We start from the raw sequence: 26488 nt of genomic DNA, 5'->3' as shown, positions 1-26488 counted from the left end.
AGATTATTACAAGTATGTAAAGGTTGGTGGGCTGATCACTGCAGATCAGCAAGGTGGGGCCAACTTTTTGGTAACTTTAAAGACACTTCAGATAGGTCCATCTCAGCAAAAAGGGCTGAGCCCTTGCATTTCAGTTCCTCCCCAAGGTAGCAAGTGCCTGACAGTGTGTAGGTAGGGGTATGTGCCAAAGAGCAGGCAATGCAAAAAGCTACGGACTAGGTGTTGCCTTCCCCAAACAGATCCTTCCCTCTCCCTCCCATTGATTGAATGACAAATAGGGCTGGGAACCAATGGGTCACTGAGTCAACATAACTTTCAATACACATACTATGTGCCAGGTATTGTGCTAAGCACTTTACAATAATTATCTCATTTGATCCTCACAACAGCCCTGGGAAGTAGGTGTGCTACTAATTATCCCCATTTTATAGATGATAAAACTGAGGCAGAGAGGTAAAGTGACTTGCTTAGGGCCACACAGCTAGTAAGTGTCTGAGACTGGTTTTGAACTCAGTGTGCTCTCCACTGTGCTACCAGCTACATAGGTCCTCCACCTTCTGCCACTTCACTACATTGCGTCTGGCTTTAGAGAGAGAAGCACATACTCTGAACTGATCCTCTTTTTTTTGGTAGATCATAGGATTTAAAGCTGGAAGTGACCTTAGAGATCATTGAGTCTGATCCCTTCACTTTATAGAAAAGGAAACTGAGGCCTAGACAGGTGAAGGGCAAACAGCTACTAAGGAATGGGGCAGGATATTGAACAGCAACCTTCTATTCTATATCTCCATTACATGACTTGCCCAAAGGCACCTAGCTACTAAGTAATAGAGCCAGAACATGACTGAGGGAGGCATCCTGGGAGACACTGGAAGGCCCAGAGAGCCCAGCCTCATTCCTTCTCTGATCTCAGCTCTCAGCTTCTTCATCCCTAAGGACATAAGGATCTTGGCTGTTATACATGGACTTAGAAAACCACATATTAACATTTCCTCTGTTCAAATGTATTTTTATTTGTTTTGTTGGATATTTCCCATTTACATTTTCATCTAGCCTTGTGCTCCCAGTGTTTGCCTTCTCTGGATTAGATGACCTCTGGGGGGCCTTTCCAACTTGAGATCTATGGCCCTTGGATCCAGTGATTTTCTGTCCCTTGACACCACACCCCTGCTTATTTTGAATGTTAATCTGCTGCCTCCCCAGTGCATCATATAGCACAAAGAGTTGCTGACTCAGACATCAGAAGACTTGGGTTCAGATTCTACCTGACACTATTTTTATGAGCTTGGCCTGCTGAGTCTCAGTTTCGTTATTTGTAAAATGAGGGTGTTGGACTAGATGGCTTCTGAGGTCCCTTCTGGCTCTAGTTCTTGGAGCCTATGGATTTCTGATTTCTTTGGTTGATCCTATCAGGTCATTAAAGCAGTAGAAAATACAGATTTTACCTTATAGAGTAAGGCGTACAGTTAGAGGTATACCTCCTTCCTCTCAGGTTTGGCCTTTCCTAGCCTTGCCTTAATATCTTTACAGCTTAGACCTATGTCAGGGGCCTAGGAACTAGCTGGGTGGCAAAAAGGTCAAAGGTCTTGAGTTATTGCAGATAACCTACAAAATGGAAAAATTCCCTTGTGGATAATTAAGAGCTGACTGTACTTTTCAAAAGGGCAAGAGAATTAAAATAGCCAGGAGACAACTTCCTGTCAGCCTGTTTTCAGTTCTGAAATGGAGAGTACTTGTGTATAGCCCACCTCCTCTTCTGAAGGATTTGGGGAGAGACTGTGGTGGGAGTGGTGTCCTGGGAACTGGCTGTGGCTGGATATGACCTGGGGCCGTTTCTAATGGGCCTCAGTTTCTTCTCTATAAACTGAGAGGGTTGCATGATCAGTAAGGTCCTTTCTAGCTCTCAGCCCTATTATCCTATGACATTACCTAAAGTTTAGAGTCTACCTAGAAAAGAAAACCTATTTGCCAGCTGGAGCTATTCCCTCAGGAGCACTCCCAGAGGACTAAAAGAAAAATAATCAGTGTTATATTAGATGGTAAACTCCTTGAGGGCCAGAACTGTGTCATTGTCCATCTCTGTATCAATCAACAAGCATTTATCAGGTGCCAGGCAATGCAAATCCAAGGTGAGACACTCTATGTCCTCAGCAAGCTTAAATTCTCCTAGAAGAATTTATTCATATTCATATTTAGTCATATTCACAGATGACTAAGGATAGGCTGTGTATTCCACACAAGCTCTGAGATACCCTCATATTACCTTTCTTTCTCACTGATGGTCCAGTTTCCAAGAGCTAGATTGGTTATATCTCCTGCCAATGTTCTAGGGATGACCCGGAGGGGCACCGGTGTGGCTTTTTCTAATGCCATTGACATCCTTCCCCTTCAGTATTATCCATTAAGAATCATTTTAGTCAGTGAGTCTTACCTAGCTTTTAGAAAGAGGCATTTCTTTACTAAGGTGGTACAGAACACCCCTGCCTCAAGGCCCATGTTGTACTCTCCCATATGCAGAGTTCAGAAGAAAGTGAACTTAGTCTCAGAGAATGCATGTGGCAAGGTCACCCCCTGAGTTCCTGGCAGTCCATTCCTGTGTTTTCAAATAGTTTTCTGATGATCCAGGGACACAAATGGGAAGATGGGAAGTCCAACATCCTCAGAACCTTTAGAAGCCAGTAGGGAAAGACTTGAGGCACTCCATTAAGAGGCTATCCAAGTGAGAAGTTATGAGGCCTGAAGTGAGGACTACAGCCTTCACTAGAGTGGTGGCTGTGATTGGGGAGAAGGGGACATAAACAAGAGGCAATCTTGGGACTATGTGCTTTTCATTGCATTGCTGGTACTTAACAGAGTGTCTGCTACATTGTAAGCACTTATTAAAGGCTTGTTACCTATCTGACAGATAGAATGGCAAGATTTGGCAACAGATTTGCTATGTGGACTAGTGAAAGTGAGGAGCCAAAGATAACCCCAAGATTTCAAACCTTGGGACCTGGAAGGATGGTTGTGGCCTCCACAGGAAGATGAGTGGGTTTAAGGGGAGAGGATAATGAGTATTGTTTTGGACGTGTTGAGGATGAGTTGCTTATAGAGTATCCATTTTAAAATATGCCACAGCCAGTTGGTGATGCTGGGACAGGAGCTCAGGAGAGATGACCTTCAAAAAGAGTTCTAAGAGTCATTTGCATAGAGGTGCTACTTAAATCTGTGGCTGATGATGAAGTGAAGAGAGAAAAGACAAGAGGACTCAGGATGGAGCCCTGGGAGACTGGAAGTTAGAAGGCTTGTGATACATTCATGATGATCTGTCAGACAGTTTACTTTTTTAATAGTTAAAAAAGAGCAGTTTAGCCACAGAATAAGCATATTCAGCAAGGACGGGAATTGAGGGCACCTTCAGTTGCTTCAGCTGAGTGAATCTCCTTTGCCTGAGTTGCCTATCATGATCCTCCTGCCATACATCAGAGAGAAGGCCTTTAGCACCTTGGGGCTGTTTTGTACTCAGGTTGGTCAGACAGTTTAAAGGAGAACCAAGAGGAGAGAGCAGCAGCATGACAACAGTGAGGTGGAGATATCCAGGAGATACTGAGAAGGGAGTCAGCCTGCTCAGACCTGGCTGCTGTGTGGAGGCTGGATTGGAGAGGAGAGAGACTGGATTCTAGGAGAGCAATTAGGGGGCTGTTTCAGTAGTCCAGATTAGACGTGATGAGCACCTCATGCTAGTGTGGTTATGGTAAGTATTGACAAAGAAATGGATGCCCCCACGTTGAGGAGGTGAAATTAATGAGACCTGGCAACTGATCTAATATGGTGGATTAAGAAGAGAGAATAGTTGAGGATAAGTTACAACCCTGGGTAACTAGAGGAATAGTGATGCCCCTCAATAGAAATGGGGATGTTTTAAGGGGGGTGGGGTGAGTTTATGAGGGGAAAATGAGTTCTGTTATGGATATTTTGAATTTGAGATGCTAATAACCCATCTAAATGGATTCATCCCTCACAATGAGCACCCATCGAGTCAGGCAAATAGTTGGCACTTAATACAGGTTCTAAAAATTGAATTGGACAATTTTCCATGACCATGTCCATCGGTTGTCACTGGTTGAGATATCTGAGTCAAGGGCTAGCTCCAAGCGTGGCAAGGAACTCCTTCAGTCCTGAGATAATATTTGTAAAGTGCTTAGCACAGTTCCTGACACATAATAAATGGTGCTTAATAAATGCTTCTTCCCTTGTCATTTTTTTCTGATCCAAGACACATGGGCACCAGTTGAGACTCCATGAGGGAAAATGGCTCATTATCTCATTAATTCATAATAATAATAATTCCCATTGTTTTCATGCTTTAATGTTAATTTAAAAAAAAGTACTTTGCTCACAACTGCATGAGTGATACAGTGAGAGTGTTGTTATCCCAGGTTTCCTAATGAGGACACCAAGGGCCTAGTGAAGTCAATGAGCTTTCCTAGTGTTACACAGTAGTCTAGCTCAGGGCTTCCTAAACTTTTTCCACTTGTGACCCCTTCAGCACTTCTTAAACTGTGGGTTGAGACCTGGCCTAGACTAGCCAAACAGGTGGTAGAACTCGGGCCTGGGGCATCTTGAGCCATATAGCATGCTACATCTTCTTGACTAACCTGTGGTTTTAAAGCTGATCTCTTCTGTCTGGGCCTGAGGGGAATGGCAGTCACTTGGGAGCTGAGTAGGCCTCGTGCTGACTCCATCTATTGGATCTCAGCCATTCCCCCAAGTGATTTGGTCTCTCCAATATAACTTGATCTTTCTTCACCTGGAGGAAAAACAGTTGTTGGTAGTTGGGGTGGGGTTTGAGAATATTGGTAGTAGAAGCCTAGAGGACCCTGTGGGAGTTGAAGTGTGGTGGGACTTAGGAATAGAGCATGACTGTGGTGTAAGATGATGGCAGGATCCATGCCAACTGGTAGCTTACATCTTATCCTAACGTCAATAAGTCAGTCAGTAAGCATTTATTCAGCACCTAGTATGTGCCAGGTACTATGTTAAGTTTTGGGGATACGAAAAGATAGTTCTTGCCCTCAAGGAGGTAACACTCTAATAGGAAAGACAACAGGCAAACAAATATGTACACACAGGCTATGTACAGATAAATAGGAAATAATTAAAAGAGGGAAGGCACTAGAATTAAGAAGGATCAGGAAAGCTTTCCTGTAAAAGATGGGATTTTAGTTGGGACTTGAAGGAATCCAGAATGCAGAGAAGAAGAGGGAGATAATTTCAGGCATAAAAGACAGCCAGAGAAAATGCCCAGCACCCAGAGATAGTGTCTTGCTCATAAAACAGCCAGGAGGCCAGTGGTCACTGGATCGAAGAGTATGTGGTGGGGAGTATAGTACAAGGAGACTGGAAAGGTAGGAGGGAGCTGGGTTAGGAAGAGCTTTTAATACTACAAAGAGGATTCTGTATGTGATCTTGGAGGCAATAGGGAGCCATCGGAGTTCATTAAATAGCAGGGAGACATGGCAGCTAAATGGAGGATGGATTGGAGTGGAGAGAAACTTGAGGCAGGCAGACTCATGGCAGGCTATTGTAATAGCCTAGGTATGAGGTAATAAGAGCCTGCACCAGAGTGGTGGCAGTGTTGGAGGAGAGAAGGGGGCATATTCAAGAGATGTCACAAAGGTGAAATCAACAGGCCTTGGCAACAGATTGATTGGGGCCAGGGAGGATGGTGAGAGGTAGTAAGGAGTTGGGCACTTGGGAAATGTTGGTACCCTTGACAGTAAAGGGAATTTTGGAAGTAGGAAGGTTTTGGGGAGAAGATAATGAGTTTAGTTTTGGACATGTTGAGTTTATTGTTGTTCAGAACTTTTTCAATCATGTCTGACTCTTTGTGACCTCATCTGGGGTTTTCTTGGCAGAGATACTGGAGTGGTTTGCCATTTCTTTCTCTAGCTCATTTTACAGATGAGGAAACTGAGGCAAATAGGGTGAAGTTATTTGTCCAGGGTCAGAGAGATAGTAAGTGTCCGAGGTCAAATTTGAACTCAGTAAGAGGAGTCTTTCTGAGGCCAGGCCAGTCACTCTATCCACTGTGCCACCTAGCTGCCCCTTTAAGATGTCTACTGGACATCTAGTTTGAACTGTCTGAAAAGCACTTGTAAGAGATGCAAGACTGGAGGTCAGCAGAGATAGATTTGAGAATCATCAGCAGAAGGATGATAATTAAATCCATGGAAGCTGATGAGATCACCAAGGGAAGTAGTATAGGAAAAAGAGAAGAGGGCTCAGGACAGAGCCCTGAGGGACACCTATATAGTTAGAGGACGTGGTGTGGAGAAGGATCCAGTGAAGGGGACTGAGAAGGAGAGGCCAGATAAGGAGGAGGAGAACCAAGAGAGAGAGGCATGTTCTAAAAACTAAGAAGAAAGTATCAAGAAGAAAAGGGTGATTAGTAGCATCAAAGGCCACAGAGAGGTCAGGAAGGATGCAGATTGAGAAAAGGCCATTGGACTTGGCAATTGGGGGGATCATTGGTAACTTTGGAGAGAACAGAAGCTAGACTGTAAATTCCTAGAGGCCAGAGGGATCCACCAAAGTCATAGGATTAGAGTCAATCATGGTATTTTAGATCATTAGAGTTGGAAAGGCTCTCTGAAGTTATCTAAGCTAATACCCTCATTGTAGAGAAGAGAAAGCACATCCAGAGAGGTGAGGTGATCTGACTAAAGATGCACAGCAAATTATGGGCAGACTTGGGCTCTGAACCCAGCCTCAAGGGAAGCCAACTCAGGGATTTGAAAGTCCTATAGCCAGTTGGCTGCTGCGATCCTGACCTGGCTCTGAGGAGGAGAAAACCCAGCTGGAGAGTGGAGGTGAGAAGAGTGAGTGACAAGTCTGTCTGCCATTGGGGCAGGCTACATTTTCAAAAGAGAGGGAAAAAGGATTTGACCGAGCAGCTGTTAGATACAGAATAGCCCCTCATCAATCTTCTCCAAGACCATAAGGGAATATTGTCCTTCGAGGTCAAGTTATTTTCAGTGACTAATTCCAGCCCAGCTGTATCCATTTCTGATCAGTGAAGACCCTATTGCTTATGATCTGCAGATTTTTCAAGAGAGCCACACTCCATGCATATTTCATCTTCCTTTGGATTCCGAGGCACCCAGATCTAGAGTTTGAAGGACCTTGGGGGTCATGTGGTCCAAATCCAGATTTGCCTTTTACAGAGGAGGCCCAGACACCTAGTGAAGGGGAGGGTACACAGGCGGCAAGTGGCAGAGCCCCGATTCAGGGGAGCCCTCCAACTCCAAATCTGCTGCTCCAATGCTGCCTGTTTGAAGTTGGCATTTCTGGCTGTGGCCTAGTGCAATCTGCCTTAGCCACTGTTCATTTGACCTTGGCACATCTGAGGCTCTACGGTAGGGCCTTTTGAATTTTACAGTGTCAGAGAGGAAAGATGTCATCTATTCCAGTCTCTACCTGAGCAAGGGTCCTTCCTCCCCACAGTGGCTCAGACCAGTTGTCATCAAGCATCTGCTGGAAGACTTTCACGGATGGGGAACTCATTACCTCTCTAGGCAGTCCCATTTCATTTTTTGGACAGCTCCAATTGTTTGGAAGTTTTTCCTCACATTGAGCCCAAATCTGCCTCTCTATTGCTGGCCCCCATTGCTCCTAGCTCTACCCTCTGGTGCCAAGCAGACTAATCTAAGCCTTCCTTCCTGGGGCAGCCATGACCTCTCATCACAAGGCCTATGTGTTACCATAGATAGGGCACAGGTAGGGGCTGACCTAACTAAGCTTGATGGCTCATAGAATAGGAATTGGCTAAAATGATGTTATTTGGATCAGATGATCTCTGAGGCCTCCCAAAACTTTAAATCTCAACATCTTCCTTTCCCTGCATCCACTTCCTGTGCTGTACCCCTGCCCCAGCCTTGCCACATAGAGCAGCTACCTGGACCCTTACTCACCCACTGACAATCACAAGACTTACGTTTAAATGGACACATAGATGCACTAGAATCCTCAGTCTTAACTTTGCCTGCCAGGATTCTCACCCCTTCCACTCATAATATACTCTAGGAATGGGAAAGAAGGGCAGGGCCCAATGTAATATCATTCATTCATCCAACAAATATTAAGCACTGACTGCATGCAGAGTACTGTGCTAGACACTGAGAGAGATATAGTGTTAAATATGGTCCAAGCCCTGCCTTCAAGGAGTTTATAGTCTAGTACAGGCTAAGGTATGCACAGACAATTATAATATACATTAGATGGTAAATGCATTAGAGAAGTACAACAAAGAGCTGTGTCATAGGAGAAAGGCTTGTCACTGCTGACAAGGGGAATCCGCAAAGGTGTCCTGGTCAAGGTGGGGCATCGGATAATGGATGGGGATTCAAAAGGGGAAGAAGGAAAAAGGCAGGCCTCCCAGGCAGTGGAATAGTGGGGATAAAGGCAAGAAGGTAGGAGGGCACAGAGAGTCAACTGGTTTGGCTGGAGCATACAGTATGCAAATAGGAGTAACATGAGCTGAGGCTGTGAAGATAAGATGGTGCCAGATCAAAGAGGGTCTCAAATTGGATAGGCAGTAGGAAGCCACTGAAGAGTTCTGGGCAGAGGAAGGACATGACCCGATCTCTGAATAAGAATATTATTCTGGAGGAGTTACAAAGAATGGATTGGAGGAGGTAAAAATAAAGGCAGGTCTCATTCCAACATGGCCACCTGGCATGGTAGAAAGATTGCTGGTCTTAGGAGGCAAGAGATCGGGGTTCAAGTCCAGTGTTCCTTCCACTCCTCAGTGCTGCCTTTCTACTTCTCTTTGGGCCTCAGTTTCCTCATTAAGGGGTTGGTAGGTATTGATATTATTATTAATATGGAATAATACCACATGTTCTTATTAATTATATATTAATATATCATTAATATTAATATATAACATTAGAATAATTAATGATAATTATACCTAGCATTTATATGGTACTTTAAGTTTTGCAAGGCTCTTTACAAATATTATCTCATTTGATCCTCAACACAAACCTTCATGAGGTCATTGCTCTTATTATTCCCTTTTTACAGATGACAAAATTGAGGCTTGGATAGGTTAAGTGACTTGCCCAGGGTCATACATTTAGTAAGTAAGGCTAGATTTGAACTCAGGTCTTCCTGACTTTATATACTATGGGGCCTAGCTGACTCAGTGGTTCATCTATAGACTTATTTGGACTGTGGTCCCTTCCAGCTTAGACACTATGAGTCTAAGTACCACCTCCTCCATGAATCCTATTCTGAACATTCCATCTAGTCATCTGGTTCTCTGAATTCCTGAAGCGATTGTTTTCCTTACTGTTTATCTAACACATACTGTATTACTGGCAAATTTGTCATCCTGTCTAGCTCTGGTCCCTATAACTATGCAGTAGTAGCTACTTGAGAGCATGGACTAATTTCTTCTCAGTGTGAGAGGAAATATAGTATAAGGGATAGAGAGTTGTATTGGAATCAGGGTTCAAATCTTGCCTCAGATACTTGTTAGATGTGTGAGCTTGAGCAAGTAACAACCTCTCTTAGCCTTAGCCTGGGGTAGAGAACCTGTGGCCTTGAGGCCACATGTGACCCTCTAGGTCCTCAAGTGTGGCCCTTTGACTGAGTCCAAGTTTTATGGAACAAATACTTTAGTTAAAGGGCCTAAGCTGACCAACCTCCTAGATTTTTAAGAGTACTTTATAAACCTGAAAAGACTAAATAAATATAAGTTATCATCATCATCATCAAGATGCCCTGGATTAAAAGCCTGTCAGTATGCCCACTCTGTGCACAACATGTCTATTCATGAGTTGGGGAGGCAATGAAAAGCAGCATGTCATAGTGGATAGAGATCTGATTTCTAATCCAAGATGATTTGGCTTCAAGTCCTATCCTGAACATATACTGGCGAGTGACCTTGGATAAATCACACTCCCTCCCAGTGTATAGGCTACTCTTGAAGCCTCTAAGCTGCAGAGAAGGTGCCAACCTCCATTGGTAAAGGGAGCTTCCTTACATGAGGAAATCACAGATCTAGTTCCCATCCCTATCCTAATTGGGGGTTGAAATGGCAGATCTTCTGCCTAGGTAAAGAATTCCAAACTTGGAAAGGAAGTGTCACCAACCTAAAAGTATCAAATGGTGTACCAAACCTTTTAGTTCTAGAAAGAATTCTAATGATCCTAGGATTTAGATCTGGAAGTGACTTTAGAGATCAGCTAGTTTATACCCCCACCTGCCCATCTAACAGAAGAGGACACTGAGGCCAACATAGGCAAAGCATAAAGTTACATTGCTGGGATTTCATAGAGTCAGGATTCAAAACCAGGTCTTCTGACTCCAAATTCAGTTGGGCTTCACTGGAAACAAAGGGGCACTTTTGTCTGTGCATATCATAGAAAGGTGTTTGGGTTTAGGTGGAGACTATCAAAAAGGAAGTAGAGCTTATCCTCAACCTCAGGGCTTATTTTAGACTGTACTAGAACTCATGGTAGAAGCAAGGGACACAAGGAGCCAGAGCAGAGGCTAAGTTTGAAGAAACCCATGTTGATACTCTCTACCTTGTTGTTGGGGTCACACACGCCCAGAGTCTCTAGGGAGTTCGCTCAGCTAGTACAATTCTAGTACATGTTTACTCCAATGATGCAAATCCCATCCATCCATGCATGCATGCATGCCCATCTCTTTTGGCCCAAGACCTCCTACAAATTCAGCATAGAAGGGCCATCCAATGTGCTAGGACCTTCTCTGATATCACAGTAACAACAAAGAGCACACTCCTGGTCTCATCATGATCTCTCCCTCGCACCATGTGTCTGGCACACTTTTTTCAGCCTTACATGTTGCCTTGCTGGCATCCTTCACTCTGGTTCTTATCAGTTGCATATTTGTTAAGATTTGCAATCTGCTTCCACCCACCATCTTCTGCACTGCTCTCATTTTCACCTTTTCAGAGATGGTAGTGTTCTGTGACTCATCAGAAAGACCCAGGACCTAGTGGCACACACCCCCATGCCCAACATACCTCCCAGCCTCAACTTGCTGTTTATCTGCATTTGTTCTACCTGAACTCTACACCCCGTACCACATATAGACCAGTTTGATCCTAGAGACACTCGCCCTGTTCCCATCGTTTGGCTCCCCTAAAGATCGCAGCCGAAGGGATGCTGCTCTGAGCCACTTTTTGCTCCAGCTGCTCCCTACAGCCTCAGAGCAGTTGGAGCATCCCACAGATCCTCCCACAGGCTTTGAGAGACATTGCCCTCTTCGGCCTTCATGCCCACAGTGCCCTGTTCTCCCTATGAGACTAACAGGACAAACCCCCTTTGATGTAAACACATGCAGCCTGGCAGCAGGGAGTGTCTCTCTGGCTTGTTTTTGTAACGAAGAATGAGGAAGGCCCCAAGCCTGGAAACAATCAAGGAGAAATGAAAATGGGATACTTAAGAGTAGCCAAACAATTCCTGAGCCCATGAGTGACAAAGAAGGTTTAAAAGAATGCTCCCTGGAACAAACACTCTTTGACGTTCTTAAGTATCCATTTGCTGAGGGAAAGTTACAAAAATTCATAATTGGGGACATGTGCACAAAAACAAACACCAAGAGAGATTCTCCACTTCTACCTCCCATGCTAATCTTCCCTATCACTGCCCCCACTCCAATGTCTTGGTTTTCTCTTGCTTTCCTTATATGTTCCTACTCTTTGATGAGGCTCATGGGATGGAGGGGACCCCACGTTTGTCCTCAGTGTCACCTGCTTGAAGGCTACTCCCAGAGTCACCAGCGGGGCAGCAGCGGGGTGGGGGCAACAAATGCACCTCATATTCCTGCAATACTTTCAGCTTTGCAAAGCCCTTTGCATCTATGATTGCGTTTGATGCCCACAGCAAGCCCGTGACTTAGGTGGGATTGTTATCCCCACTGTGGAGAGTATGAAACCAGTGCTCAGGGAGTTTCAGTGACATGGCCAGGGTTACAGAGCAAAGAAACGTTTGAGGAAGGATTCAAGCACTGGCCTATGTGAGCCTGGCTCCAGCCACTTTGTGACAAAGAATGCCTTGGAGTCACTTGGAGGCAGAAGACCCAAGTTTGAGACCAATCTCTGACACCTAAGATGTCATCTTGGGCAACTCATTTAACCTGGAGGGGTTTCATTTTCACATCCTATAAAATGGAACTTATACCTACCTATGAGCCCTTTCTCATAGTGCTGGTGCAAAGAAAGGTCTTTGTAAACCTTAAAATATGACATACATTTGATTTCTTCTCATTACCGTTATCCTACCCAGTGTGGGACAAGGTTCCAACTGACGCAAGAGGGAAGTACACACTAAAGTGCCAAACATGCCAAATGATGCCAAACATCTGGATGAACACGGAAAACTTCCAAATGCCATAGCTGGGTAACAGACAGAATTCCTCAGTTTTAATCCAGATGTTTGGCAACGTGTGGCCAGAGTCTAAATGTGGCCATGGGGCTGCTCTGCTGCTCTCCCATTGACTGTTTGGGCTAGTTGGAGCTCTTGGAATGGCTTCAGTTCCATTTTTCTTTGGTTACTACTGAAGTCCACCAATCATCAGTCTATTAATTGACTGTGTGGATAATTCTCTTTTCAAGCTAATGGCATATTAAACTGATGGCTGCTGTCCACATAAGGGTGGTGTTTCTTACAAACAGCCAGTTGAAAAGAAAAACATGTAACCTTGGGAACACGCATATTGTGTTTACAACTGACTACTCTGCCAGGCTCAGCAAACTCCTTTTTCTCCACATGTGCACGTAGGTCAGCTCCAAGAGTGGATTTCCTTGGGAAAACAAATAAAAAGCCAAATTTCTCTCCCCCAAATCTGAAATCTAGGAGGTGACCTAGGAAAATAAAATGACTATAAATGTTCCTGGATCATAATGGCTTAGAAAAGGCACTGGACTTGGAGCCAGAAGATCTGAGTTCAAGTCTTGACTCACCAATTCTTAGCCAGATGATCCTAGAAAAGTCACTTTGCTTCTGCGAGGCTCTGTTTTCCCCTCTGGGGGGTTATAAGGATTAAATGAGATGATCAATGTGAAAGTGCTTTGAAATCAAAGTGTATAGGAATGTGAATTATTATTGTTTTGTCCTCTAAAAATGAAAAATAACATAAAATTAATTAGGAGAGATTTTTCGAGAAGCTGTGGTAAAAGAAAATGGTTTCTGAGAAGCTTATGGATACACAAGAGATGGACAGGCCCCCTTGTGCCAGAAGGACTATCCTCACAGTCTCCTTAGAACTGTATAAGGATGCTCCAAGAGCTAGAGACAGGTCCCAGAGTAATGAGAATGCTCCTTCACTGAATTCCCACCAGGGCAGGAAGGCAACTCTGCTTTGTTAAAGGCTGTGCTAGCAGATCTCCAAACCTAGGAAGACTTGAGTACGGATGGGTCTGGTGACAGATTGTATGCCTATTATCTGAAGAATAGCTTAGTGGGAAGAAGCTCACTGACTATGTTGGCCACAGGGTTGCAAATATTTTGGCCATGGCAGGTCACAATGACTGAGGTGAAGAGGGGTTGGTGTCTCTGTTGATGGAGGGAACCATGCTGATATTGCTCTGTTATGCTTCTGATGAAGTCATAGGCCCAGATCTGTGATTTGGTCACTTGGGAACTCCCTCCACTGACTGAATTAGCAGATGGTCTTGAAGAACTGCTGGGGCCAACCTGGTGATGAGACTCTTTGAACTTGGCTGGACTGGATCCTGGGCAGCAGACACAGCCTGGTGAAAGGCCCATCCTCATTAGCTTTTCCAGTATGGCCAGAGATTGTGATCCTTTGAAGAACCTCAGAACCCAGGCCACCTGTACTAAGTTGGAGGTTCTTGGGAAGATGGAGGATTTGCTAGGCTTTGCTTTTCCAGCTTGGCCAGCTCTTTTTTCTAGCATCTTTACATGATTCAAGTCATTTGAAGTGTGAGCATAGAAAAAACCCCTGCACCCAAATAGCCATGTTCTTTTTAGGCACCCATTTAGGTCATTCTTCTATTTATCTGATAACTAGATTATGCACTGTCACTCACTGGTAAGAGCTACATCATTGTGGGGAGATACCATCCCCATCTTGAGGCCCCAGAATCAAGCAACATGTTCTATTGTTAGGCAGGTTGCAGAGAAGACATTTCTTTGTGTGTTCTATGAACAGCTTAGTGTTGACCGCCTCCTAGGCCAGGTTCTCCTATCTCTACATGTGCTAGTACCACCTGCTCGCTATCTGTTTCAAATGGACTATGCCTATCTATAGGCTTTGCCTCCTTCACGTTCCCTTGGAATGTAATTGAGAGTGAAAGGAGATAGTTTGCAACTAAAGGAGAGAGTATAGGAAGAACCAGTGGCTCTTGTGCTCCCTTTTCCTCCAAGAAAACCAAACAAAGCTAGTGACGATGCAGGTGCCCACAACTGTTGTGACTCAGTAGATGCTTATGCATCGGGAGGAGCATATTTGCCATTGTTCAAATACCTTCCTGCTAACAAACCACCCTGGGCTAATAACAGGGTGAGGAGGAATTTGAAAATGCCATCACTCTCATCCCACTCCTGTCCAGCTGCACTGAAAAGTGTTTGTCGGAACACCTGGCCATAAATTTGCATTTTTCTCTCACTAAATTGTAGTGGTGTAGGGAAAGGACAAGGGAGTCTGGGGATTTGTATTCGAGGTCTGGATGCACCATGTTTTACCATTTGACCTTGGCCAGGTCCCTTAATCTCTTTGGATCTTAGTTTGACTCCTCTGCAAAGTCAAGCAGGGTGGGGAACCAAGCTGGATTTATAATTGGAAAGAAGGGATGGTTCAACAGTAGGAAAACTATAAACATAGTAATCAATCATATTGCTAACAAAAGAGGCAAAAAAGCGTGCAATACAGCATTCATTATTTTAAAAGAATAGTAAAAAGTATAAAAATACTCAATTCACTTCAACACACATATACTAACAACCTACTGTGTGCTGTGATTACTGAGACAAAAACTAAAGTTGGCTGTGCCTCCAAAGAGTCTCTATTTTCCTTAACAGACAGTATGTGTACAATGGATCTAAAAACAATCTCTGTCTAAAATCAAGAGCTAGCCTTATTTGTACTGGAGAAATGCTAGAGGCCTACAGCCAGGATGTGCATCTCTAATGGCTACAGTTGTGGACATATTAGGTATAGCAATGAGGCAAAGTTAAGAAACTAATGGAATAAGCACAGGCAAAGAGGAACCCATATTATCCCTGTTTTCAGAGACATGATAGTTTATTTAGAGAGCCATTAAGATACAATGAAAAGATTAATTGATATAATAATATGAACCCACAAAGTCATTAGTCTTTCTGGATAACAAGTCAATTATTTTGCACTTAATATGTTGCAGGCATTGTGCTAAGGACTAAGGATACAAAGAAAGGCAAAAAAAAAACCAAACCCCAAAACAAAACCAGTCCTAGCTCTCAAGCTCATTGGCTAATGAGGGAGATGACATGCAAACCACTATGTACAAATTTTATATATATACATATATATACACATACACACACACATATATATATACACACACACATATATATATACACACACACACATATATATATACATATATACATATATACATATATACATATATACATATATACATATACACACATATACACACACACACACACACACACACACACAAGAAGAATTGGAGAAAGTCTTAGAAGGAAGGCACTATATTACTAACAAAAAACTAGTAAGAAGAGAAATCCAAAATAACTACAAAATGCATAAGTATCTGAGAGTTAACTGACCCCAAAAATACTCATGACTTATATGAATACAACCACAAAACATTCTTTACAGAAATAAAGGAAGACATATAATTAGAGAGAAATTAATTGTTCTTGGTAGGGTTTTGCCAATTGTTGTTTGTTGTTTGCTGTTTGCTCTTCATTCTTGAAGGGACCAATGACATCAGGAGGGTGATGTCTTTACTTGCAAGTGAATTGACCTTGGCCTTTTTTTTTTTTTGCCAATATAACACAAATGACTGGGCTAGTTAATTTACAGATTTGGTGTCATATCAAGCTACCAAGGGATCACTTTATAGAATTACATATAATAATAGCAGAATTAATTTGGAAAAACAAAAAGTCAAAAATCTCAAGGGAAAAATGAAAAAGTAGGAATGAAGTGGATCTAGCATTACCAGATATCAAATTTTGTTATAAGCAAGTAATCCTCAAAACTAGTACTGCTTCAAAAATAATAAAATAGATTAATAAAATAGATTAGATAAACAAGATCCTAAAAAAAAAATCATACACACTAGCCTAGTGTTTGATAAACCTAAGAACACAAACCGACCCCAACAAGAATTAGTTCTGCCAAACTAAAATCAGTTTGGCAGAAATTGGGTTTAAGTCAGTTCACAGCATATACCATAATAAGTTCCAAATGGATAGAATTAAATATAAAATGTCATGTAAAAAAATAGAGGAAAATGGAAGGAAGTACTTTGTGCAACTGGGGCTAAGGGGAGAACTGTTTAACAAGGGATAGAGGCAGTCTTTTTTTTTTTTTGTATTTTGCTAGGCATTGGGGTTAAGTGACTTGCCCAGGGTCACACAGCTAGTAAGTGTCAAGATCTGAGGCCAGATTTGAACTCACGTCCTCCTGACTCCAGGGTCAGTGATCTATCTACTGTGCCTCATAGAGGCAGTCTTAAGCCAGCCTTTTCCCCCATTTCTTGTGATTTAGGAATAGTGTTATGTGATTGACACTGTTTTCCCTTGATATGTGAAGGGTGTCCTCCTGGATGCCTGTATGAGTCTATGTTGAATAGTGAATGAAGTTCTGCAACTTGGATACTACATATCTAGATGAATTGAACTTAGGGTCCTTTTTAATTGTGTATGATGAATTTCTATAAGGTAATAACTTTATTTTCCATTTCCAATACTACTAGGATAGTTTATTACATATTTTCCTGAAGTATGGTATTCTTTTTTTTGTTTGTACTTTTAAAAATTGCATACTAATATTCTCAGATTCTCTCACAACTTTCTTTGAGATCAATTGCTCTTGCATTTAGAGATCTCAATTTTTGTATCTTTTGACTTTGCACCAATATTTTATTTTGAATCATTGCATTTTTGCATTCTCATTTTCATTCTATTTCTCAGTGTCTAATACTTTATTAAAATTCTGCACATTTTGTTCTAAAACATTGATTTTCTTTTTGACATCTTTAAGAGCTCTAATTTCACTCCCTTATCTCTTCCTTTAGTTCTTTCATTAAGCATCTTAATCATTCTGGGACATCGTGAAGTTGTTCTAATCTTGTTTCTGGAGATCTAGTTGTAGTTATTACAGCTTTATTCCTGTTTTCTTAAGGTTGCTTCTCACAGTTGTTTTATCCTATAGTATTAGATTCATTGTAATGTGAGATTCTTTTTCTTTTTTTAAAATACTCATCTGCTCAGTTTCTGGGAGGATTTTTATTATGAGGATATCTTTCTTTTCTTCTTTTTGTTATTATTCATTTACTTTATCTGACTCATGTTTTGAGGTGATGACATGGCCTCTTGGCTATCTTCCTGGAAGTCCCCCAAGTTCCTCATTTATAAAATGGGGATAGTAATCCTTGTACTAGCTACCTCCCAAGTTTTTTTTTAATAGGAAATTGCTATGAATGAAAGAAATTAAAAAGGATTTATTAAGCATTTATGACATGCCAGAGTCTGTGCTAATATCTGGGGATACAAATACAAAAAACAAAAACAGTCTTTGCCCTCAAGAAGCTTGTATTCTAATAGGGAAAGACAATATATATAGTGTAGTGGTGGCCAAGGAGGAGTGTTTTGGTCAGGGAAGTCACAGGTAAAATGAGTGGAGTCATAGGGCAAGTGATTAAACATAAACTTTCTAGGAATGGCAGTGGTGGTTTGATTACCAATCTGAGAGCTGTTTGTATATGGGAGTGGGGTGGGGGGCAACATGGAATTAAAGATGGACAGGGAACAAATGCCCTGTTGAGTTTGGGCAGGGGCTGATATGGGGAATGTCCACCAGTCTAAGTCCAAAGTCCTACTATGGGTGTTGGAGTGCTGTATTGTAAGCCTTAAAGGCTTACAAATAGGAACCATTCTTCGTATTATTGTCATCTGCTTTTCTCACTGATGCAAAATAATTTGTTAGCCTGTGGTGTCTACCAGCTTACAATTAGAGTTAAGCTATTAACCTTTACCTCACTTTTCCTGTGTGCACATGATTGTTGTAGAAAGAAATCTAAAGTTACACTTAAATCATAGAAAGAATCTTAGACCTCACATTTTATAGATAGGGAAACTGAGGCCCAGAGAGAGGAAGTAACATGCCCAATACCACATAGTAGTGTTTCTAAGATTTAAGCCTACATCTTCTGACTTTATATAATTAAAAGAGAAATGAAAAGTGAGGGATATTTTTTAAAAGTTTTCTAATTGTTTTTTTTTTTTAAATTTTGTTTTGTCTCCAGATTTTCAAACAACTGCAGAGGGTGACATCTGGTAGGGAAGACTGCTGAGCCAACAGCTGTTTTCTATTAATGGCTAAAGCCCCTGGTGCTCTGCACACAGTGATATTGGTAAGCAGCAGAAGCTGATGTGGTGAAGGTTGGAGGAAGCACACACTGGCTCCTCAGCAACTTTTTTTTTTTCCAAGAGTAGGGGGAGGGGAAAGAGATAGAGGAATGGGTGAGCTCTCTTTTCTTTGCTCTCATGCCCACTTCCCCAGGTCAAGACCTCATTACCTCTTGTCTGAACTATGTAATAGATTCCTAACTAGCTTTCCTGCTCCCAACCTTTCCTATCGCCTTTTACACAGCTGTCAAAATAATCTTCCCTCTGAAGGAACCTCTGAGATCTTTTTCAACTGAGATTCTTTGATTTTTAGGTTTGACCGTGTCATTTTTCTGTCCAAGAATTGTCAAGGGCTCCCTATTGCCTACAGGATTGAATACAAAATCTTTAGCATTGCATTCATGAATCTCTACAATCTGGAGCCAATATATTTCATTCTACGCCATTTTAGATAATTTATATCCCAGGCAAATCAGAGTCTATTTCACAATTTCATCCAGCCATTATAAATTTTCATAAGCTGCTTCCCCCTCCCTCCTTCCATGCCTGGGATGTACTTCCTCCTCATCTCCATCATCTGAAATCCCTTTTCTCTCCATTCAGGGTCTGAATTCATGTTCTACCTCCTCCATGAAGCCTTCTCCAATGTCCTCAGGTGAAAGAGGTTTTTCTGTCCTCAAAAAATGTAGACAGCTTTATCTGGATCGAACCATTTCATTTTCTACTCTGCATCATATTTACTGTTACTGAGTAGTTTTTCAGCTGTGTCCACCTCTTCATGACCTCATTTAGGGTTTTCTTGGCAAAGATATTGGAGGGGTTTGTCATTTCCTTCTCCAGCTCATTTTACAGATGAGGAAACTGAGGCAAACAGAGTGAAGTGATTTGCCTAGTATCTGAGGTGGGATTTGAACTCAGGAAGATGAGTCTTCCTCACTTCAGGCCTGGCACTCTATATAATGTGCCACCTAGCTATCTGCCTGTAAATATACCCCCCTATTAGATTCTGTCCCCAGCCTTGTGCCAGCTTGTTTGTAATAGAAAGGTCCCTGTCTTGTAAGTCAGAAGACCTGGGTTGTAATCTTGGGCTTCCTCTAACTCACTATGTGACCTAGAATGAATGAGTCCTTTCCCTGCTCCAGACCTCAGCTTCTCTACCCACAAAAGCAAGATTAAACTAACTGATCTCTGAGGTTCCTTCATGCTCAAAAATGTTATCAATTGAATTGAAACATAGATTTTCCTTTTTCCTTTCTTCTTCCTTCCCTGCTCCAAGTACAGAAAGGCCAAGAGGCCTGAAGTAGAGGCTTAGAGAATGACACTCAGGGAAGGACCTTTCTAGAAAGATTGTCCTGAGAAGCCTCAATTCATAGAAACAAGAAGGAGAAGGAGGGGGAGAAGAAGAGCTAGCATTGATATAGAACTTTCAGGTTTGTAAAGAGCTTTATAAATATTATCTAATTTTATACTCTCAACAACCCTGTGAATTAGGTGTGATTATTTTCCCCATTTTACAGATGAGGAAACTTAAGGTTAAGTGACTTGCCCATGGTCATACATCTAACATATGTCTAAGGTCACATTTGAATTCACGTCTTTCCCACTCTAGGTCTAGCTTTCCAAGCATTGTACCATCTAGTGACAAGCTCAGACACTATGTAGTCTAACTCCTTCATTTTCCAGAAGGGGAAACTAAGGCTCAGAGAAGGAGAGGACTTGCATATCCATTGTGCCAGGCCCCAGGGATACAAAGACAAAGGTGGACAGGCTACTCCTGTGAAGAATGAATCCTCTTTTAACATCTGATAAAGGCCTAGTTTTATCCAGTTTTTGACTATACCTTTGCCTTTATACCTTTTATTTCTCCCTTTACTCCAGCAAATCCTTGCAAGCAATCTTTTTTTTCTATTATCTTCATTATTTTAGCGTTTGTCATTTGAAGAAATAATGGTTACTGACATTTATTTATCACTTAAAGCTCTATAAAAGTGCTTTACCCTCATTATCCCTTTTGAGCCCCACAGCAGAGCAGACAGTGCAACTCCAATGGGCTTACCATGTTGTTTGAATGCCAAATGCGTGTGTTTGCCTAAAAGACTATTTTACAGAGAACTCACACAAGGCAGGCACTCACATGGAGGTCAGAAGAAGCAATACAAGGACATTCTCAAAGTCTCTCTGAAGAACTTTGGAATGGATTGCATAACACGGGAGACACTGGCATAGACCCCCTACATGGCATGGCTGCACCAAAGAAGGCGCTGTGCTCTCTGAGCAAAGCAGAATCACAGTGGCTCAAAAGCAAGGTGAGAAGTACAAATCTAGAGACATCTCCATCTCAAGTGTTGAAATGGACTATTTGTGCCCAACCTGGGGTAGAGTCTTCTGAGCTGACACTGGACTGATCAGCCACAGTTGGACACATTGTACCTTGACCCCAACATTGTGATGTCATTGTTCTTCTGAGTATGAAGAATGAACAACAACAAGGTAGGGAGTAGAGGTATTATTGTCTCACCACAGAAAACTGAGGTTCAGTGAGGGTAAGTGACTTGGTTAAGTTACATTGGCTCAGAGGAGGGATTCAAACACAGGTCTTCCTAACTTGAATTTCAACATTCAATCTACGACACCACACCATCACTTCAGCAGGATGGCCCCAGCAGCAAGCAGAATGACACAGTTGTACCTATGGCCTGTATGAAAAATGGTTTCACCCTTCCTGGCAAGGTTTTGGGCGGTGAGAAAACACTGAGTTCTATTGATAAGTTATTGATTCTAGGGCTGCATCCAGAATGCAGAAGATAAAGCAGAACCAAGCTTAGAAATGTCTAGGAGGAATAGGTTAGTGAAGAAGTTTTACTACATGTCTATGAGGCCTGTTGTTAGGAAGAACGTAGAAGGAATAGTTCCTTTCTGGAAGCCTGGGCTATGTTTAAATTGTGTCTCCAGCAACATGATGGGATTGGGGTGAGGAGGAGGAAGAATGGACTGTTGCCTAATAACTACCTCTTACCAGTGAGAAGTAAGGGCCAGATCAGATCTAGCAACCCAGGAAACAGTTGCAGTAGGGACAATGGAAACACATGGCTTCCACAGTAGTGGAAGCTAATTCGACAAAGCATAGGGCCCCTGAAATCTCTTAAAAACTCTGGCTCTGGAGCCTCTTGCTACTTTTCCTAATTTCAGGGTAGGTGTTTTGAGTAATCAGTTATGCAAACCACAGCTCAAGCCCCCATCTAGTATAATAATACTCTATATTGCCAGACCATGTGAGAGTAACCAATCTGATAGCAAAAACATTTCATTAAGATATGAATGCAGTCTAAATAACAAGAGAAAATCAAGTAGTAGAATAATCTTCTGCTCTCATATGCAACTAGGAGAAATCTCATATACCTCACCAAGTGGTAGGTTGGATAGAAACCTCCTGGGGAGAATTTAAGTTGGGTGGGGAATCTGTCAATCATTCCCACTCTCTTGTTATCATGCTTCCAGAAGTCAACATGGAGCTCCACAAACCTTTAGGGACAAGCTGGAATGTGCTGGAGACTCTCAGCCTGGCACATCTTGTGACTCCTTTGTTTGGGGACACCATGACAGTACTATTTCATGGGTTCTCCCTTTTCTATTCCTCTGCTCCTACCATCTGATGTTACACTTATTTGTGTCTCTCCCACATTTCCCCACTGGAGTATAAGCTACTGAAGGTGGCAACTGTGGTATTTTTTCTTTTTGCATTCTAATACTAAACACAGGGTGTGACACATAATAGGTTCTTAATAAATGCTGAAGTGAAATGGTGAAAGCCCAGAAGAATATTCAAGGGAGAAGTAAAAGGGAAGGGATGATTCCATAGCAGAACAAAATATGAATGTCTGGGGAGCAGAGGGGATACCTAAGATGTCAGAGCAAGGCAGGATATTGCCATAAGCCATGACAAATAGCAGAGAGAAGAAAATTGGCTAAAATAATCACACAAGAGTATAAAAACCACCCAACCACCTTTGAAAATTGTGAAAGCCAAAGAGTATTTATACAATATGAAAATGCTGAAGAACTGCTGAACCTGGTAACTTTGAGGACCAGTGAAGGTAGAAAAAGATACTGCAAGCCCTCTTGAGAGCTGTCCCCAGGCAGGTAAATGATACATGAAAAGAAATTAAGCAATGCTAAGAAAACCACAAGACCAAGTAGAAGAAAAACTGGAAGAAAATAACATGAGGCCCTTAAGGGTCAGTTAAGAGATATAAAAAAGGAGGAATTAATGTAGAAAATGGAGTCTACAATAGAAAGTTTCTAAAATTCTGAAAACAACAAAGAGCAGACTTACTGCAGTGGAAAATGAAATTGGGCACAATGAAGAGCAGCTGGAAATGCTGGCTCAAGAAAAAAATCACTGAATTATTGAAACTGTTAGAAAGTCTACAGACCCTACTAACAGACCTAGAGGAGAGATCAAGGTGGAGTGACCCCCAAGAACTGAGAAAAAACAAAAGAAGTGGGGCACTTGATTTTAGGAAATCACCCAAGAAAATTTCCCAGAATTGCTGAAAACACCTGGTAGAATACAAGTAGAAAGAGTCTAAAAGATGCCCACAAGCAAGAACCCAAGATCTAACATGCCTAGATGTAGCATAGTTAAACTCAAGGACTACAAAGATAAGGGGGGAAAAGATACTATTAACTGCCAGTCAAGAAGTAAATCATTAACCAAGGAACAATAATTAGGATGACAGCAAACCTTTCAAGGATGTCAAATGAAGATAGCAGAAATTGTAATACAGCATTTACAAAATTACCAAGTATGAGCTGTGAACCCAGAATCATCTCCCCAGTAAAATCCTAAATGTTTTATGAAGACAGGAAATGAATACTTGAAAAGCAAACAGATTTTGAAAAGTTTATAGGGAGACATACTTACTTCAAGGAAGTCTTCTGACAGCAAACAGGCCTCCCAGCCCAAATGATAAGCATTTAAAACAGCCAGGATAACATAATGTGAGAACTCTCCTAGCTTTGTATCAGCTTAATCATTAAAGCTTTCAGAAGGGCTTTTCAGAGAAAGCAGTAAGGGAGCTGAGGTAGTGGGGACAAGGAAGGAAAGTGAACAAATAAGGTAATCCCAAAGTGAAACTACTGCCTTTGAAAAAGAAGCAGCCCAAGTTAAAGTAACTTATATAAACAGACTAGATAAGGAAGAATCAGAAATCATTAAACTTGATAATCTAGTATTCAATAAACCCACAAGCAATCGTGGGGAGAGAGCTTTCTGTTTGACAAGCATTTCTGGGAAAACTGGAAATTGGTTTGGCAGAAATTAAGTTTAGATCCATGTCATATACCATATGCCACAATAAGCTCAAAATGGATATAAGATCTGAATAATAAAGGACATGCCATTAAAAAAAAAAACAGAAGAAAACAAGGCTAGGCACCTTTCACATTTATAACTAGGGGAAGAATTCTTAACCAAAAAAGGGATAGAAGTGCTTACAAAAGATAAATAATTCCAGTTACTTGAAATTGAAAAGCTTTTGCACAAACAAAATTAACACAACCTGGATAAGGGAGGAAGTAGTTGATTAGGGGGAAATAATTGCACTAAATAACTCAGACCAGGATCTGATATCCAAAATACATAGGGAATCAGCACAAATATCTAAGACCAGAAGCCATTCCCATAAGTGATCAAAGGATATGAACAAACAGTTCTGTAAAGAAGAATTGTAAACTATTGACAAGCATGTTAAAGACTACTCCAAATCATGAATAATAAGAGAAGTATATGAAAAAAGAGAAGTATAATCCAAACAACTCTGAGGTTTTACCTCATACTGATAAAATTGGCAAAGATGATAAAAAGTGGGTATAGTCAATCTTAGAGGAATTGTGGAAAGATAAGCATGTTGATGGGGCAGGTAGGTGGCACTGCAGTGGACAGAACACTGAGTCTGGAGTCAGGAAGACTCCCCTTCCTGAGTTCAAATCTGGCCTCAGTTTCCTCATCTGTAAAATGAGCTGGAGAAGGAAATGGCAAAGTACTCCAGTATCTTTGCCAAGAAAACCCCAAATGGGGTCATGGAAAGTTGACATGATTGCAAAACACCTGAAAGCACACTGATTCACTCTTGGCAGAGCTCTGAATTAGCCCAAACATTTTGTAAATATGCTAAGAAAGTGACTATAATGCCTATGCTTGTAAGCCAGATATCCTACTGCTATGTATATACCCCAATGAGGTCAAAGTTAAAAAGAAAGCTCTCATTAGAGGCGGGGAGGAGGAGCGGGGGGGGGGGGGGGGGGGGGGCCCATGGCAAATAAAATGCTGGGTCTGGAGTCAGGAAGACCAGAGTTCAAATCTCCCTCTGACTGTTACTAGAGACCTATACTACGTGTGTTACTCTAGGCAAGTCATTTAACTTTTCTGTTTGCCTCAGTTTTCTCGGCTGTAAAATGAGGATAATAACAGCACTTACCTACCAAGGTTATTTTTAAGGATCAATCAACTGAGATAATATTTGTTAAAAGTACTTAGCACAGTGCCTGGAACATGATAATCACTATATAAACACTTATCCCCTCCCCCCAAATATTTATAGCAATACTCTTTGTAACAGCAAAGGGGGCAGGGAGAGAAGCAGATGCCCATTGATTGGGGAATGGCTAAAGAGATAGTGTAGTATATTAATGTAATGAAATATTACTGTGTCATAAAATACAATGAACATGATAAATATGAATATGATCAAGAAGAAAAGGAAGGCTAAAATGAGCTCATACAAAATCAAATAATCACAACTAGATAAACAATGGACACAGTGACTACACAATGTAAATAGAAAGACAACACCAAGATAATTGGCACTGAATGATGTAGGAAGAAGAGAAATGAGAAAACACCTCCTTCCCCCCAACCTTTTTTTTCCCCAGAAGTTGGCCATTATGGATATGGAAGGCACATATAATTTTGGATTCAGTTCATGTCTTGGTTAGTTTTGCCGGATTCCACTCCCCCCCCCGCCTTATTCTTTGTTATAACGGATGACTTTCTGCAAAAGGGGAGAGTATATTGGGAGATATAGGTGATATAAAAAGGAGCTATGAATAAAATTTAAAATAAAACTAAACTATATAGGAATATAATAGGTTTAGGTTTAAAATGATTCCATTAAATTAATTTTTTTTTTTAGGCAGTTGGGGTTAAGTGACTTGCCCAGGGCCACACACTAGTAAGTGTCAAGTGTTTGGTCTGAGGCCAGATTTGAACTCAGGTCCTCCTGACTTCAGGGCCAGCGCTCTCTCCACTGTGCCACCTAGCTGCCCCTAAATTTTGATTAATACTAGAAATAATAAGAATTAAAAAGTGTGTATTCCTTTATAAATGACTAAAGGAAAAAATTGAAAACTTATAACACTAAATATTGTTCATAAAATATATAAGAATTGTAGGATGGATTAAAAAGCAGAATTCAATGGTATTATGCTTAAAGGAAAAATATTTAATTCAGATATATCCCAGTCAATTTAAAATAAAAAGATGATATAAATTTGCTATGATACTGATGAATCAGGAAAAGAAGGTATAAGATATTGGGACAGAAAGTATTAATGAACAGAGAAGGATACTATATTATGCCAGGAAGATTCTATGCAAAACAAGAGTATATAAATCTTAAATTTATACACAAACACACACACATATCCATATAATAATTTTGTGGTAAAAATATAACAAATAGCTGCAAGAAATAGTCAATGAGAGATTTTAACACCACATTATCATTATATGATAAATTCAACCAAAATAGAAATAAGAAAGAAATCACAAAGCTAATTATGGTATTCAACAAATTGGA

General features: G+C 41.4%; 1 protein-coding gene and 1 long non-coding RNA gene across 5 annotated transcripts in view; one reads left to right on the top strand and one right to left on the bottom strand.

Moving 5' to 3' along the window:
• The window catches only part of GPC3 (glypican 3), a 691493-nt gene that overhangs the window by 66134 nt on the left and 598871 nt on the right, over positions 1–26488 (bottom strand). The window lies entirely within an intron of this gene.
• LOC110196545 (uncharacterized) overlaps positions 1–26488 on the top strand; it is a 218124-nt gene that overhangs the window by 145598 nt on the left and 46038 nt on the right. For all 4 annotated transcript variants that reach the window (XR_002321256.2, XR_002321253.2, XR_002321251.2 and 1 more), the window contains one exon: positions 18527–18634. This is a non-coding gene — a long non-coding RNA (uncharacterized LOC110196545). The remainder of the gene's footprint in view (positions 1–18526; positions 18635–26488) is intronic.

The sequence above is a fragment of the Phascolarctos cinereus genome, unplaced genomic scaffold (genome assembly GCF_003287225.1).
Source record: "Phascolarctos cinereus isolate Bilbo 61053 unplaced genomic scaffold, phaCin_HiC Scaffold_8;HRSCAF=390, whole genome shotgun sequence".
Taxonomy (NCBI): Eukaryota; Metazoa; Chordata; class Mammalia; order Diprotodontia; family Phascolarctidae; genus Phascolarctos; species Phascolarctos cinereus.
This window is presented reverse-complemented; position numbering and strand designations above follow the sequence as displayed.